Source organism: Schistocerca americana, chromosome 9 (assembly GCF_021461395.2).
Source record: "Schistocerca americana isolate TAMUIC-IGC-003095 chromosome 9, iqSchAmer2.1, whole genome shotgun sequence".
Classification (NCBI taxonomy): Eukaryota; Metazoa; Arthropoda; class Insecta; order Orthoptera; family Acrididae; genus Schistocerca; species Schistocerca americana.
Window position 1 is genome coordinate 59,952,811 of NC_060127.1, and position 17,419 is coordinate 59,970,229.

Here is a 17,419-nt window from a genome sequence, read left to right on the forward strand (position 1 = left end):
TAACAATACTAGAAATTTCATTTGTGTCCGTATGTTTTTCTCATATGGTACATTTTCATTGACACTTTCAGTTTTGTCACTGACACTCATTTTCTTTGCTTTTCACAGTTTTTTTTCCTCCATCTCTTCTTCATCACCTCACTATGATATACTGAGTATTTCTTATGCTGATGCATGTTTGATAGTATTAGTTACTGGTGTTTCATTATATCTAAGACTGTGTAAAAGAGTGATGAAGTAGTGCATCTAAACATTCACCCTCATACATAGAAAGAACATTCCTCTCTCCGCTGTGCCCGCACGGGCGGGTCATCAGCCATCCGTACAGCTGGCCGCGCAGAATGAAAGAGGGTCTCTTCTGGCTGCCAGGTGTCATGCTGTCATCAATTGCCAGCCTTCAACTGACCGCAAGACCGTATGTACGTATCATGATATGAATGAAGTTATGTAAAGTAACGAGACTGTGTTCGAATGTTGATCACCTGCTCGCCCTAAAAACCTAATACCCCACCGCCACGATCCTGAACCAGAAACCTTTATAAATATTTACTTTCCCCTCCCAAATTGAGTCCACCACAAATGAAAATCTGTGTCTGGAAATTGCAAAATAAAATGTAAATTATAGGTGCACTTATTTATTTAGGTTTATTTCGGATGTACATATAGATTAAGCACATACACACACATGATTACAAGTGTATGTACAGAGTAATCATCACATATAAGGACACACGTTGGGCTCAAAACTTTTTGTGAATGTGATCTGTGATAACCAACTCCACATATGGGTCTGAAAAAATTACTGACATTTTCAAAACTCAAAAGTGATTAACAAAACTGTTTAACAAATTGGATTTACCAACTGAATTCAGCATGCCAAGGAATGTTATGAAACAAATTTTCAGCAACCTGTGATTTTTTTATGACTGAGTTGGTGGGTAAGCCTGGTATGACCAATGCGCAGACTGCATAAAACAGTGGGAGCAGATGGAAGAGTGCCAAACTGCAGTAGACACCTTGATTGTGCAAAGTTTATTACTATGAGCACCAGATGTCATTCCATTTTTGGCCAAAGAGAGATTTGACGTAGATCCGCAGCTGGAATCACGAAAGGGAATGGGGGAGTTCGTATCTGCTTCTCTAGCCAAACAGTCAGCCAGTTCATTCCCTGGGATGCCCACATGACTTAGCAGGGGGCATGGCCAAGGGCAGAGAGAAAGTCGTGGATAGCAGAGACCAATGCGTGACAAGAGTAGCATCGATTGATAGCCTGTAAGCTGCTCATTGAGTCTGAACAAATTAAAACACTGTGGAGGGAGGCCTGAGAAACAAAACTGAGGGCTCTGCGAATGGTTAAAAGCTCTGGCTATAAATGATGTTCTAAGCCAGTAGGACATGTGAAAGCATATCACACATTACTGATTGTCTTAGAACCATCAATGTAGAAGATGGTGGCACCATGGAACTCTGCAACAATGGCATGTACAAGACACCGGAAAACCATAGGAGTGACAGAAATGTTAGGAGCCTGGAATAGGCCAGTCCTAATCCATGGTCTAGGCACCATCCAAGGGGAGGTATGGGAGGAAATACACAGAGTGCATTCCAGGGTGTAATGATGGAGATCCCGACAGCGGGAACAGGGAGGCATGCAAACTGGCAAACCCACTCGCGGGCAGTTGTCAGGAGGGAGACATCCGTCGTTGGCAAAGAGGGCTAAGTAGACGGGATGGTCAGGGAATTGGTGAAAGGAACTAGGAGTTGGCTCCGTCATATTTGTAGAGGGGGAATCCCCACTTCTGTGAGGAGACAGAACAGTACTAGAGAGAAGGACCCCAATAGCCAGATGCACCCCACAACAGTGAACAGGGTCAAGTAGTTGCAGAGTGGAAGGAGCCACTGAGCCATAAACCTGACTACCATAATCTAGTCTGGACAAGACCATAGCAAAGTAAAAATGGAGAAGAGTGGTACGGTCTGCACCCCAAGATGTGTGTGGAGAGCATTAAGCTTCAGCATGCATGTAGTCTTTAGGTGACGAATTGTGGCAGCCATGACAGCTTTTTTTCAAAAATAAGGCCCAAGAAATGGGACTGTGCTATAGCATTCAGGAGATGCAAAAATACATAACCCACGTTTTGGAGGGAGAAAACGAAGCCATGGGAGATAACCCATGCAGAGGTCTGTCAGATGGCATGTTGGAGGCAGTGCTCAGCAGATGTTCCGAGTGAGAGCTACACCAGATGCAAAAATCGTCGATGTACAATGCTGGGGTAACCACAGGCCCAACAGGTGTTACGAGCCCATTGATGGCAATGAGGAACAGTGTGACAGCACAGAACCCTGTGGGATACTGTTCTCCTGAAACCGAGGGCACTGAGTGAAGTCCCATCTTGAATCTGGAAGAGCTGGCGAGATAAAGTGTCGCGGATAAAAATCAGAAGGAGGCCACGGAAGCCGCAATCATGGAGTGTAACTACAATGTGATGCCACCAAGCCATGAGGTATACCTGCAACAAGGTGCTGGTAGTTAGTAAAGGTCTGTCTTATTCCTGATTCCAATGTGAGTAAATGGTCAGTTGGAGATCGTCCTGCCCAGAAGCCACACTGACACAGGGACAAAAGGCCGCGAGATTGAAGTACCCTACATAATCTGAAGCTAACCATTCTCTCTAACAGTTTAAGAAGTACATTTGTCGGGCTAATCGGGCAGTAGCTGCCAAGGTACATTGGGTTCTTCCCGGGCTTAAGGACAGGGATAACTATAATGTCTCGCCATTGTCACAGGAAAGCACACATGAGCCAAATGCAGTTGAAGACTCTAAGGAAATGTTGCCTTAGGGGAATGTCCAAGTTTTGGATCACCTAGTTGTGGATGGAATACGGGCCTGGGGCCACATGTCTTGAGGTAAGAGCCTGCAAGAATTCCCATTCAGTGAAGAATTCATTATAGAGCTCAGCATGATGCATGTTTAAACAGAGAGGAGTCTGTTTAACTCAGCATTGCTGCCAAAGAAAGGTAGCAAGATACGAAGAGGATGCCAGTGCCGTCACGAGATGTTCTGAGAGGACCAGTGGATCAGCACACAGAGCGCCTTGGAGGTTAAGACTGGACAGTTGACTGTCGCTGGCGACCCAGAAGGATACGGAGCTTGGACCAATCCCGCGATGAAGAGACATATGGCCCCAGGAAGGTAACACAGAACTCCCAGCATTCCTTTTTACTCTGCTTAATAAGGTAACGATTAGAATGGAGGTGCCTATAAGTAAGGAGGTCGGTCTGAAGGATGTTGTTGAAATCATTGCAGCACCGAGCAGCGGTTCTGGACAGCGACTGCTACATCCTTAGTCCACCACGGTACCAGTTGCTGATTAGGGGGACCTGTGGATAGGGGGACAGCAGTGATAGAAGCATGAAGAATAGTGACAGAGACGTCTTGCACGACCACATCAATGCATTTCAAGAGGGAGGTGTTTAAGTGCACAACAGGTGTATATAAAGCCCAACTGGCCCTGCAGAATGCCCAATGTGGGAGCCTGTCTGCCTGGTGGCAGCAGGGGAACAATAGAATCACCAGAACATGCTCACTGTCACAAGGTCATCATGGGATGATCAATGTAGGGAAGCCACGAGAGCAGAGGAGGAAATGATTAGATCGATAGCAGTAAAGGTGCCACGGGTGGCACTGATGTGAGTATGGAAATCATCACTGAGGAGACGCAAATAAACATCTGTAATATGTTGATTAATTTAGAATAACCCAACCAATCGAAGTGGCATGCCTCTGTAGGAGGTGGTGTGCATTGAAGACCCCAAGGAGGAGATACAGAGGCAGGAGTTGCTATATTAAGGTAGACAGTTCAACGTAAGGTTGTGGCCTACCTGGAGGGAGATAGACATTGCAAACAGTGATTGCTGGAGTCGTCTGCACTCTAACCACTATTGCTTCCAGGTTGGTACATAGGGTATCCAGTCGCCAATGACATCGGACTGAACCAAAGTGCAGACCCCACCAAATGCCACCCCAGGGCTGGCATAGTTCCGACAGAAAGCCCATAACCACGAAATGTTGGAGAGTGGTGAAAATGGAAGAGTGTTTCTTGAAGAGTAAGACAGAAAGCAGAATAAGAGGAGACAAGACGTTATATTTCCGGCAGGCGACAGTATTATCGGTCGCAATTCCACTGTGGCGAGAGCCCGGGTTAGACAAAGAAGCTGAGGAGCAGGTCATGTCACTCTGTCAGTGGCTGTCACCGACAAGGATGGGGTGACATCCATAAATAAGATGTCCGATTCAAGTTACAATGGGGGAAGACTGCTCCTCTGGGGGCACTGGGGGGGGGGGGGGCCTTGTCTTGTGACATATTTCTTCTTCTCCTCCTCCTCCTCTTTCAGAGGTGTGTCTTGTGGCCGACTTGTGGTAGGAGGCTTCCGGTCTGAGGGATGCTGGGGAGAGGTATCCCAGGGGGAAGTCTATGACTGGCAGGTGCCGAAGAAGGGGGCCACTTCTTCGGCCGGGGAGGGGGAGTGGCTCCTGGATGGGAGGTCATAGGAACTGCACGAGAGGGCGAGGGGAGAGGGGGATGTGGCTGGGGTAAGGAAGAGGCAGGAGGGGGGTAAAGATTTAACAGAAGCAAAAGTTGAAGATAGTGACACTGGATGGAGTTTCTCATATTTTTGGCGAGCCTCAGCGTAACACAGATGATGCAGGGACTTGTACTGTTGGATCTTCTTTTCTCTCTTGTAAGCTGGGCAATCTGATGAGCAAGGGAAGTGGCGGTCATGACAATTGACATACACAGGTGGTGGAACAAAGGGGCTTCTCCTCATGGAGTGGATGTCCGCACCATACAACAGCTCCGCTATACAGTAGGAAGACATATGCCCAAAACACAAGCTCCAAAAGCACCTCATGGTTGGTGGGACGTGTAGCTTCACATCACATCTGTAGCACATAATCTTTACCTTCTCTGGGAGAGTATCCCCCTCAAAACTAGAATGAAGGCGCTGGTGTAGGTGTGGTTGTCTTTGCGACCTTTCTGCACATGTCGAACAAAATGAACACCGTATCATTCCAGATTAGCCCGCAGTTCCTCCTCAGTTTGCAGGATGAGGTCCCTATGAAAATCTACTCTCTGGACCATATTCAGAGATTGGTGGGGAGTAACAGACACTGGGACATTGCTAAAATTATCACGAGCACAAAGAGCTGCAGATTGGGAAACAAAGCAGCTTTGATGAACAGGGAGCCCGACCCCATGTTACTGCACTTCACAAACTTGTCCTGTATATTCCCCACAAAAAAACAATGGTTTTGTGGCGGTGAATGTCCTCCCACCCCTCAATCTGTCCTAGGCAGTGGCGAAAGTTTTTCATTCCAAGACAGAGAGCCTGGCCCTCCTCCCGTGGTGTAGCCAGGAAATGGAAGGCTGCCGGGTCATACGAAGCAGTATTCAATGATCCTTCACCATTCGAAGAGATGGCCATATTTTTGCAGTTTGATATGCTTCATGCACCAAGCACCCGGCCTGATACCAACCTCTCTGATCAAGGGCTCTCCCCTTGGGCACCACCCAGCCACAGAAAGGGCCGCCTGGTGCAGTGGCAATTGCCGGGACTTCCAATGCTCCAAGAAGACAAGCAACCACTCCTTGGCCAGGCGGGGACATAACACCCCCATCATGCAGACTGGCTACACATGCTGGTGACCTAGCAGGGTGGAAGGGGGTTGCAGAAGGGAAGGGAGAGGGGAAGGAACACGGGAGAGGAATCCACACTGTAGGCACAAGGGAGGGAGTTCTTCCCCAAATGGCTAATACCAAATTTAGATGTGGAGGTCAAATATTAAGCAGGGACCTCAATGCCAGAAATGATGACAGAACAGGCAGAAGGAACAAAATTGCAAGCAATGAAGGGAACCAGGTGAATATAAATCAGAACACAGAGGGGAAGGAGGAGGCAATGGGGAAAGAGTGAGGACAGGGAGGGAGTGCAGGGTGATGGAAATGCAGCCAGGGAAAGAAGAATGGGCTGTAATAGCTCGGGGCCCCATGTGTGGCATGTGGGTACTCCTGAAAGAACTGAGCCCCCTGGGGGAAACCCATATTAGTTATTGGGTGCAGCAGTTGGTAGGAACCATCTGTTTATGGGATGCGCTTGCTTGTGTGAATGTGTGTGCATGCATTTTCTTTGTTGACTAAGGGTTAGGCCAAAAGCTATAATGTGTAACACTCCATCTGTTGTGCCTTTCTGCAACTTTTTACAGTGATTTGCAATCTCATGCTTTTCCTAATATTGTTAATATTCCTGGGGTTTCCATTGTTTGTTTTCATTATTTAATGTTAAGTGTGTGCAAATTACCACACTCTGGTTGCTTAAATTTATTATAGTGGAAATTCGGTGAAACAATTATTGTGATAATTAGTCATATTTTGTACTTTGTGTACATCCTCATATCTGAAAAATTTGCATGTAACTGTCTTCTGCAATTTGTTATGTACCAAATTCAGGCATCTAAAATAGAGTATTTTAATTCCCTGCATTACCAAGGAAATGTTTTGGTAATAGATGAGGATTAATTCCTTAAGCAAGCATGGTGGTACTTCTAGTGGTTACAGAAAATTAAGCAACAGAGTAACACATACCAGGAACTATTGCTTTTCATTTCTTGCCCCTACAATGATGGCTTACTTTGTCCATTGCACGAATTTTTAATAGATTTTAAGTGATGTAATCAAAATGTGGAATATATTCAGAAACATATATAGACACAGGAGCATGTTTGCTCTGACAGTATGTACTCTTAGGACATTAAGTCTATGGAAATTTATGTGCAAAACTTTATTGAAAGTATATGAATTCAAAATACAAAGTTATTCTTTCTATTTCAAATGTAAAGACATCTTTTTTAAATAAAAGTCTTTAAATACAGAGTGCAAAATATGTATTTCCAAAATATCTTTATTCAAATAAAACACCTCTAGTTAGTGAATATTTTACATGTCAATTGTTTCTCTGATTTTTAACACCAATAATAATTAAGTTATTTCATCTTTCATATTCCACTTATGTGGCCTCATTATTATTATTATTATTATTATTATTATTATAGTGAAGGAAGAGTAGTCACTTAACTGGTGCAGACCTAGGTAAACAAGTATTATCTTTAATTAAATAAAAGTTTTACAGTTGGAAACCTGTTCAAGGAATGAAAACTATTGTCCCTATCTTTTCAATACTACAGTGTTTTCAGATCTATTGCAGTGTTGGCAGTATCACTGGCAACAAAAGAATCAGAACCCTCAACAAACATAAGATTCACTTTTTTAATCAGAATGTTACAAGTTCTTCCCATATTTTTCCTGTTTCATCTTCCACACTTTTGATATAAATAGGTCTTTAATGTATTCTCTGCTAGCCTTCAGCTGATGCTAATATGCCATCCATTGCTTTTGGTCCCTCCAATTTATGGTGTCTCTCGTAACACTTATGAAGACTTTCTTTAATAACTTCTATCAGCACACCGCAGTACATAGGTTTACCCATTTGCAAGCTGCTTAGTATTCTTTGCATTCTCATTAGTTCTGGAACAAGACGCCCACAGTAGGTACCCTTCTAAATTTCTGATGCCATCAGCAATACAGTTTCAACTGTTTATGTATTCATTAGTATTTCAATTTCTTTAAAAGCTGCTAATCAGAGCTTCCTCAACCCTGCTGTGGTTGCATGGGATATTGTTTCATTGTAGGTCCCATGGCATCCCACAGATGCCATAAGCATTATTGCGCTAACAATGTACACTTAGTTCAATCTGTTCGAAGTTTATATTTGTGAAAGCACTAATCAAGTACTATAAAAGAGATGAGTACATAATGACCAATGGAAATAATTTATTTTTCTTACTAAAAAGTATAAATGTGCTTCACAAAACTGTTGACTGTTACATTACATAATTTTTAATGCCTTTAATCACAAAGGCGAAAAACTATCTCACACTTTTAAAAAATTTGCATTACAGTCCTTGTATGGAAACAGTGATAGTTAATTGCGTTGTTCAAATTATAACAGAAATATCACACTCAGCGAGCACTACCCTCAGCAGTTAGCACATACTTGCTGTGCATGTTGTAAACACAAAAATTTCTTACAGCTGTGGCATTTGTACTTGGTGTACCAGTTTTTTGAAAGACCACATTCACAGCACCTCTGTCCTTTTGAGCTTTGGTCCTCTTCTGTAGGCTAGACAGTGGCTGCATCTGGAAAAAGATTCTGTTTTGAATATCTTGCCTGAGATTTCTTGGCAACGACAAGAATGGGAACGCTGACACAAGTAACCGTCAGCTAGATAATGTGCCAGAAGTTTCAGAAACTCACTACGCCTGGTGCGAGCACTGCTGCTATTTTCATGGTATATTATTTGTGCATTTATATCTGCAATGTTGATCATGACATAAAGAAAAATCACCATTGGGCATCTGCTGGTTTTTCTTGATATACTGTAGGTGCTGCATAGCTGATCGACAGTATCAACTCCTGATTTGGTTGCATTATAAACTGTTATTTCTGGCTTTTGGCTTTTTCTTATCACCAGAAGTGGCATCAATTGCGTTATCGTGATGCATTGTGAATAGTACCAGAACTGTCCTGTTTTTCTTGGTGACATATGACATCAGAGTTGAGTTTTTCTGAAACCCAAACAGTGTTGTTCTTATTTCCCTGTTTCTTGTTAGCGTAAATTCTGTTGGAATCTCATGTTCATTCTTCCTCATAGTTCCAACCAGAGTAAGATTCTTCTGACGCAAGTAATCAGCTAATTCTAATTACGTGAACCAATTGTCTGCAGTTACATTATGTCCAATTCCTGAGATCTCATTAGTGAGACATTTCACATCTGTTGGTTTGTTGCTAACTGCAAATGGCTCTGTAGGCTGCTTATCAGCGTAAATTTCCAGGTTGGTTGTGCAATACATCCTAGCATCCACCAAAGCAAATAGTTTCAGCCCATACTTTTCCGGTTTGCTAGGGATATACTGTCTCATAAATAATACAGTACTCCCCAACAGAATAAGCATTTTTACAATGTTCCACAAAAAAAGAAAACACCTCACGTATGGGAGCTATATTATTCACCTTCTTCCTTTCCTCTTGGGTATCCTTGTTGTCGAACCTCAAGAAATACAACAGGAACCTACATCGTTTTTCAGCCATTATCAGACGACATAACTGAATTCCCATTTTATTGGCTGCCCATGTATCTCGGGTGCTAGTATGGTTGTCTTTTCTTGCAGCAGATCAATACAATATTCCTAACAGAGCTTTTACTTCAGAGATGTCTGACAGTTGTGCATCCCTTTCTCTGGAATAATTTTTCTGTACTACAAAAATCTTTTTATTTTTGTGATCAGCAATACTAGAAAGTAATTCACCATCGAAAAGTAGTTCCCAACATTCCATCGGTGTTCTGACATTCTTAGCAGCTCCTATCACTCCTGGTAAATGAATAACAATGTTTTGTCGTCTAGTACGAATGTTTTTGGGGACACACTTTTGACCATTTTGTGGATTTGTTTCTTCCTAGAAAACATTTGTCACCATGACCATTGCTGTCAGTCTCACTGGAGTCCCCATCTTGATCAGTGTTCAAATCTTCTTGTCTTGTTTCCACACTGTCTTCTTCCACATCTCTCTAAATATCAAACTCATCATCCAATTCATCATTTTCCTCAAACAACAGTCTGAGTACAATTTCCCTATCACGTTTATTTTCCAAGTAGCAGGTCTTCTGCAAACTCATGTCGGATCTGAAGGGGGGGGGGGGGGGTGGGGGGGGGGGGAATACCTGTTAGCAACAGCTGTTACTAAGAAGTATTAAAAACTGCTACCTTAAATAAAAGAATTTAATATATACCTTCCGCAATATCAAAGGTCGCGCGGCGTCTGGTCAACTCCAACGATGCAGCTCCCGGAAACAATCTCTTCCCTCCAACACTGCACGGCGGCTAAAGCAATATTGATGAGCTGAATACATCTGTATTTGGTTAACTGAAAGGTAGATGGCCCCATATGTCCACCAGTGTATCGGTTGAACAATAGTGAATGAAGTGAAGCTGGCATCTGTCAGACACCGCTCCACCACTCCAGGGTTAATGTTTCACTTAGAGTATACTTGACTGTGGGCAGATCCTTAATAGGATTATAGTATGAATACCATCGTGTTGGACACGGATAAGTAGGGGATTTTACAGTTGGTTCTTAATAGGTTTCGAAAGCTTTAGGAGACCTTTAACGCAGATTAAAAAGTGCTTGACATTTTTACATGGCTGCATCGTAAACTTTTATATCTATCTTGAAGCTATTAAATGCAAGGTGTGTTACATCGCTCCCTCCTTTATTCAATGCCTTTGGAGTTACCTGACAATTTCGGTACATTTTGCATTAAACAAACAATAGTGGTAAACATGTGTACAAGTCTTATTAACATTTCTAATAATTAGGGTCATTGTCATATTCAGTTTACAGGTATACCTTTGGCACTTACTGCGCCATCTGTATCCATCATGAAACTACTTTGTTTAAACAAATGGCTCATCAAATGAATAAAAGCTATGAAGTATGAAATAAATAAATTCAAGAGAAGAATTTGGCATTTTACAAACACAGAATACCTATATTTTACATATTTCAAATAAAATAGAAAATGATTTTTGAAAGAAAGTATTTCAAATGCAAAATAAAAGTAGGTACGCTGCATTTTGTATTTCAAGTACATGTATTTCACATCATCTTGTTTTTCAAAGGCTTATGTATTGTCGCGATAAGAGCATTTCGGATTAGACTTATTTTGTTTGCACAGTCAAGTGCTGTTTAACTACACTTTCGACAGAATCAAACAGCACTCTCTTCAGGACTAGCTCATTCTCTTGTATGCTGTACATTTTGCTTTAGCTGTTCTCCAAAACAAACTAAATTTAGGCATCTGGGTGGCAGCAAGTGATATATACAAATAATAATAATAATAATAATAATAATCATGTATAATTCAGGTTTTAGGTTATCTAATAGTTTAAACCCCCCATGAACCATGGACCTTGCCGTTGGTGGGGAGGCTTGCGTGCCTCAGCGATACAGATGGCCGTACCGTAGGTGCAACCACAACGAAGGGGTATCTGTTGAGAGGCCAGACAAACATGTGGTTCCTGAAGAGGGGCAGCAGCCTTTTCAGTAGTTGCAGGGGCAACAGTCTGGATGATTGACTGATCTGGCCTTGTAACATTAGCCAAAACGGTCTTGCTGTGCTGGTACTGCAAACGGCTGAAACCAAGGGGAAACAACAGCCGTAATTTTTCCCGAGGACATGCAGCTTTACTGTATGATTAAATGATGATGGCGTCCTCTTGGGTAAAATATTCCGGAGGTAAAATAGTCCCCCATTCGGATCTCCGGGTGGGGACTACTCAAGAGGACGTCGTTATCAGGAGAAAGTAAACTGGCGTTCTACGGATCGGAGCGTGGAATGTCAGATCCCTTAATTGGGCAGGTAGGTTAGAAAATTTAAAAAGGGAAATGGATAGGTTAAAGTTAGATATAGTGGGAATTAGTGAAGTTCGGTGGCAGGAGGAACAAAACTTTTGGTCAGGTGATTACAGGGTTATAAATACAAAATCAAATAGAGGTAATGCAGGAGTAGGTTTAATAATGAATAAAAAAATAGGAGTGCGGGTTAGCTACTACAAACAGCATAGTGAACGCATTATTGAGGACAAGATAGACACAAAGCCCATGCCTACTACAGTAGTACAAGTTTATATGCCAACTAGCTCTGCAGATGATGAAGAAATTGATGAAATGTATGACGAGATAAAAGAAATTATTCAGTTAGTGAAGGGAGACGAAAATTTAATAGTCATGGGTGACTGGAATTCGTCAGTAGGAAAACGGAGAGAAGGAAACATAGTAGGTGATTATGGATTGGGTGGAAGAAATGAAAGAGGAAGCCGCCTTGTAGAATTTTGCACAGAGCATAACTTAATCATAGCTAACACTTGGTTCAAGAATCATAAAAGAAGGTTGTATACCTGGAAGAATCCTGGAGATACTAAAAGGTATCACATAGATTATATAATGGTAAGACAGAGATTTAGGAACCAGGTTTTAAATTGTAAGACATTTCCAGGGGCAGATGTGGATTCTGACCACAATCTCTTGGTTATGAACTGCAGATTGAAACTGAAGAAACTGCAAAAAGGTGGGAATTTAGGGAGATGGGACCGGGATAAACTGAAAGAACGAGAGGTTGTAGAGAGTTTCAGGGAGAGCATAAGGGAACAATTGACAGGAATGGGGGAAAGAAATACAGTAGAAGAAGAATGGGTAGCTCTGAGGGATGAAGTAGTGAAAGCAGCAGACGATCAAGTAGGTAAAAAGACGAGGGCTAATAGAAATCCTTGGGTAACAGAAGAAATATTGAATTTAATTGATGAAAGGAGAAAATATAAAAATGCAGTAAATGAAGCAGGCAAAAAGGAATACAAACGTCTCAAAAATTACATCGACAGGAAGTGCAAAATGGCCAAGCAGGGATGGCTAGAGGGCAAATGTAAGGATGTAGAGGCTTGTCTCACTAGGGGTAAGATAGATACTGCCTACAGGAAAATTAAAGAGACCTTTGGAGAGAAGAGAACCACTTGTATGAATATCAAGAGCTCAGATGGCAACCCAGTTCTAAGCAAAGAAGGGAAGGCAGAAAGGTGGAAGGAGTATATAGAGGATTTATACAAGGGCGATGTACTTGAGGACAATATTATGGAAATGGAAGAGGATGTAGATGAAGATGAAATGGGAGATACGATACTGCGTGAAGAGTTTGACAGAGCACTGAAAGACCTGTGTCTAACCAAGGCCCCGGGAGTAGACAACATTCCATTAGAACTACTGACGGCCTTGGGAGAGCCAGTACTGACAAAACTCTACCATCTGGCGAGCAAGATGTATGAGACAGGTGAAATACCCTCAGACTTCAAGAAGAATATAATAATTCCAATCCCAAAGAAAACAGGTGTTGACAGATGTGAAAATTACTGAACTATCAGTTTAATAAGTCACAGCTGCAAAATACTAACGCGAATTCTTTACAGACGAATGGAAAAACTGGTAGAAGCCGACCTCGGGGAAGATCAGTTTGGATTCCGTAGAAATGTTGGAACACGTGAGGCAATACTAACCTTACGACTTATCTTAGAAGAAAGATTAAGAAAAGGCAAACCTACGTTTCTAGCATTTGTAGACTTAGAGAAAGCTTTTGACAATGTTGACTGGAATACTCTCTTTCACATTCTAAAGGTGGCAGGGGTAAAATACAGGGAGCGAAAGGCTATTTACAATTTGTACAGAAACCAGATGGCAGTTATAAGAGTCGAGGGACATGAAAGGGAAGCAGTGGTTGGGAAGGGAGTGAGACAGGGTTGTAGCCTCTCCCCGATGTTATTCAATCTGTATATTGAGCAAGCAGTAAAGGAAACAAAAGAACAATTCGGAGTAGGTATTAAAATTCATGGAGAAGAAGTAAAAACTTTGAGGTTCGCCGATGACATTGTAATTCTGTCAGAGACAGCAAAGGACTTGGAAGAGCAGTTGAACGGAATGGAGTGTCTTGAAAGGAGGATATAAGATGAACATCAACAAAAGCAAAACGAGGATAATGGAATGTAGTCAAATTAAATCGGGTGATGCTGAGGGAATTAGATTAGGAAATGAGACACTTAAAGTAGTAAAGGAGTTTTGCTATTTAGGGAGTAAAATAACTGATGATGGTCGTAGTAGAGAGGATATAAAATGTAGACTGGCAATGGCAAGGAAATCGTTTCTGAAGAAGAGAAATTTGTTAACATAGAGTATAGATTTAAGTGTCAGGAAGTCGTTTCTGAAAGTATTTGTATGGAGTGTAGCCATGTATGGAAGTGAAACATGGACGATAACTAGTATGGACAAGAAGAGAATAGAAGCTTTTGAAATGTGGTGCTACAGAAGAATGCTGAAGATAAGGTGGGTAGATCACGTAACTAATGAGGAGGTATTGAATAGGATTGGGGAGAAGAGAAGTTTGTGGCACAACTTGACTAGAAGAAGGGATCGGTTGGTAGGACATGTTTTGAGGCATCAAGGGATCACAAATTTAGCACTGGAGGGCAGCGTGGAGGGTAAAAAATTGTAGAGGGAGACCAAGAGATGAATACACTAAGCAGATTCAGAAGGATGTAGGTTGCAGTAGGTACTGGGAGATGAAGAAGCTTGCACAGGATACAGTAGCATGGAGAGCTGCATAAAACCAGTCTCAGGACTGAAGACCACAACAACAACAACAACAACAATAGTTTAAATGTAGAAAAGCAATTGCACCTTGGAGATCACCTTGCCACATGCACTTCTGCTTCATAGAAGTGAATTTCCACCATATCTTTGGTCACAGATGGTGACAACTGTGTTGGAAAGAAAGGCAGAAAGCCTTTGGTTTAAAAAAAAAAAAAAAAAAAAAAAAAAAAAACAACACAAGATTTATTCCAACCTTTTTTTCCCTAGCATCTCTCTCTCTCTCTCTCTCTCTCTCTCTCTCTCTCTCTCACACACACACACACACACACACACACACACACACACACACACACACACACACACTCTGCATACAATTGATGTTTAAAAAATATAAGTTCCCTGCCCTAATCCTATTGAGTATCTGTAAGAGTTAATGAAAGGGCACATACAACTGATCACTGTAGAAACAGTCCTATCATTAACCGATTGAACATCTGACACTGAACATCTGAGTCTTCTTTATTGTTACTACGAACAAAATTTTGACTTAACTGAATGAATAAACCAGTTGGGATCATTAGTATATGGGATGAGAGAGACACTTCATCAAATGTTAAATCTGTGAAGATAGTAGCTTCACACACATTATTTCGCAATTCGTAAACCGGTAGCATTACAAAGTTTCAGACAATTCATAATGCATGGTGCCAATGGCCTTGCTTCAGTGGTACCACTCGTACCCATGAGATACTAAAGTTAGGTGCTGTAGTGCTCTGCTACAATTTAGGTGTGTCACTGAGTGCTGTTGGCAAGTGGGGTGCATTCAGCCTTTTTGAGGCCAGATGTGGAACTACTTCATTGAGAAGTAACTCCTGAGCTTACAAAACTTGACAACGACCAGGGGAGCAGTGTACGACCATATGAACCACCACATCCACACCAAATAAAGCCTATTAGCTGAGGAAGATATGGCACTGTCAGTACCACTGGATCTTCTGAGGCCTGTTCAGATAGAGTTTTGAAATTGCAGGTTAATACTCTAACTGTAAGTCAATAAGCCGTAAATACCAATTTCCTACTATACAAAAGGAAGGGAAAAAAAGCAGCATATTTTTGTGTATACAATTTTTGCTTAAAGTCATATAAACAGAGAACCAGTATATATGGAAGAAACAGTTTGTCTAATGGTTTAAATGTCCTCCTGACATAGTTAAAACTGACTGAGGAAGAAAAATGAATGGCACATTTTCACAGCACAGTATTTTCTTTCTCTAAGTCAGTTTTAACAGAGCGCTTATGCCTTGTTATTTAATGAAAAACATACTATATAGCCTACATCCGACCAAATTTTTATTATAGTATCATGCACAAGTTTGAAATAAATCAGAAAAAAGCATTGAAATTTTTGGGAACAATGTCCCTAATTTATGTATTAGTATAGATAAAACAAAGTACCAGTAATAAAAAAAAGAAGAAATGTTTATTTATTTATTCATTAATTTTCTTCTATTGGCCAGTCTATATAGGCTCCCTAGAGCTAAACCTTTACATGCTGGTAACAACATTTCTTTTTGTTGGTGGACAGTTCCATCATGAATCCAATCCTAGTCTAGCCATATCAGCAGTTAATGTACTGCTATCAGAGTAAGTGTTGATGAAGACAGGAAAGAGTAAAAAATTTACTCTATGTCTGAAATAGTGAGAGCAGTTATAGGGCATGAAAAGGCATTTATTACTAAATATAATAAATAAAAGTAATTATTAAAATAAGAAATATATTTACATAGGCTCCCACCTTCAAACACCAACGACTACAACATGTCATTTTATCACATTTAACACCTCATTTGAACTTACTTCCAGTCTGAATCTATAGTTTAAGGCCCAAACAACACAAACCACCATTTGGGGCCCAAGCTGAGAGGGGCGACAGAGGCACTATAATAGTAAGGTTTCTATAGAGGTTGTACCACAATTAGTGGCAGCCACTTCTGGTGCCAAAATAGGAGGGGCACCAGGTACGACTAACTAAGGTTTGTCTACAGTATATATCACAATTGTAGCCAAAACTGACACACACGGGATGCCAAATGGTAAGTCATTTGTGTGCAAAAATATTCTCAACATGTGCCTGCCTGTCTGGCTTCATCAATGCTTCAAACATCTACATCTACATGATTACTCTGCAACTCACATTTAAGTGCTTGGCAGAGGGTTCATCGAACCACAATCATACTATCTCCCTACCATTCCACTCCCGAACAGCGGGTGGGGAAAACGAACACCTAAACCTTTCTGTTCGAGTTCTGATTTCTCCTATTTTATTTTGATGATCATTCCTACCTATGTAGGTTGGGCTCAACAAAATATTTTCGCGTTCGGAAGAGAAAGTTGGTGACTGAAATTTCGTAAACAGATCTCGCCGCGACAAAAAACGTCTTTGCTTTAATGACTTCCATCCCAACTCGCGTACCATATCTGCCACACTCTCTCCCCTATTACGCGATAATACAAAATGAGCTGCCCTTTTTTGCACCTTTCGATGTCCTCGGTCAATCCCACCTGGTAAGGATCCCACACCACGCAGCAATATTCTAACAGAGGACAAACGAGTGTAGTGTAAGCTGTCTCTTTAGTGGACTTGTTGCATCTTCTAAGTGTCCTGCCAATGAAACGCAACCTTTGGCTCGCCTTCCCCACAATATTATCTATGTGGCCTTTCCAACTGAAGTTGTTCGTAGTTTTTACACCCAGGTACTTAGTTGAATTGACAGCGTTGAGAATTGTACTATTTATCGAATAATCTAATTACAACAGATTTCTTTTGGAACTCATTTGGATCACCTCACACTTTTCGTTATTTAGTGTCAACTGCCACCTGCCACACCATACAGCAATCTTTTCTAAATCGCTTTGCAACTGATACTGGTCGTCGGATGACCTTACTAGACGGTAAATTACAGCATCATCTGTGAACAACGTAAGAGAACTGTTCAGATTGTCACCCAGGTCATTTATATAGATCAGGAACAGCAGAGGTTCCAGGACGCTTCCCTGGGGAACACCCGATATCATTTCAGTTTTACTTGATGATTTGCCGTCTATTACAAC

General features: G+C 41.5%; 1 protein-coding gene across 2 annotated transcripts in view; it reads right to left on the minus strand.

Annotated features, from left to right (window-relative positions):
- LOC124551135 (speckle-type POZ protein-like) overlaps window positions 1-17,419 on the minus strand; it is an 84,150-nt gene that overhangs the window by 47,466 nt on the left and 19,265 nt on the right. The window lies entirely within an intron of this gene.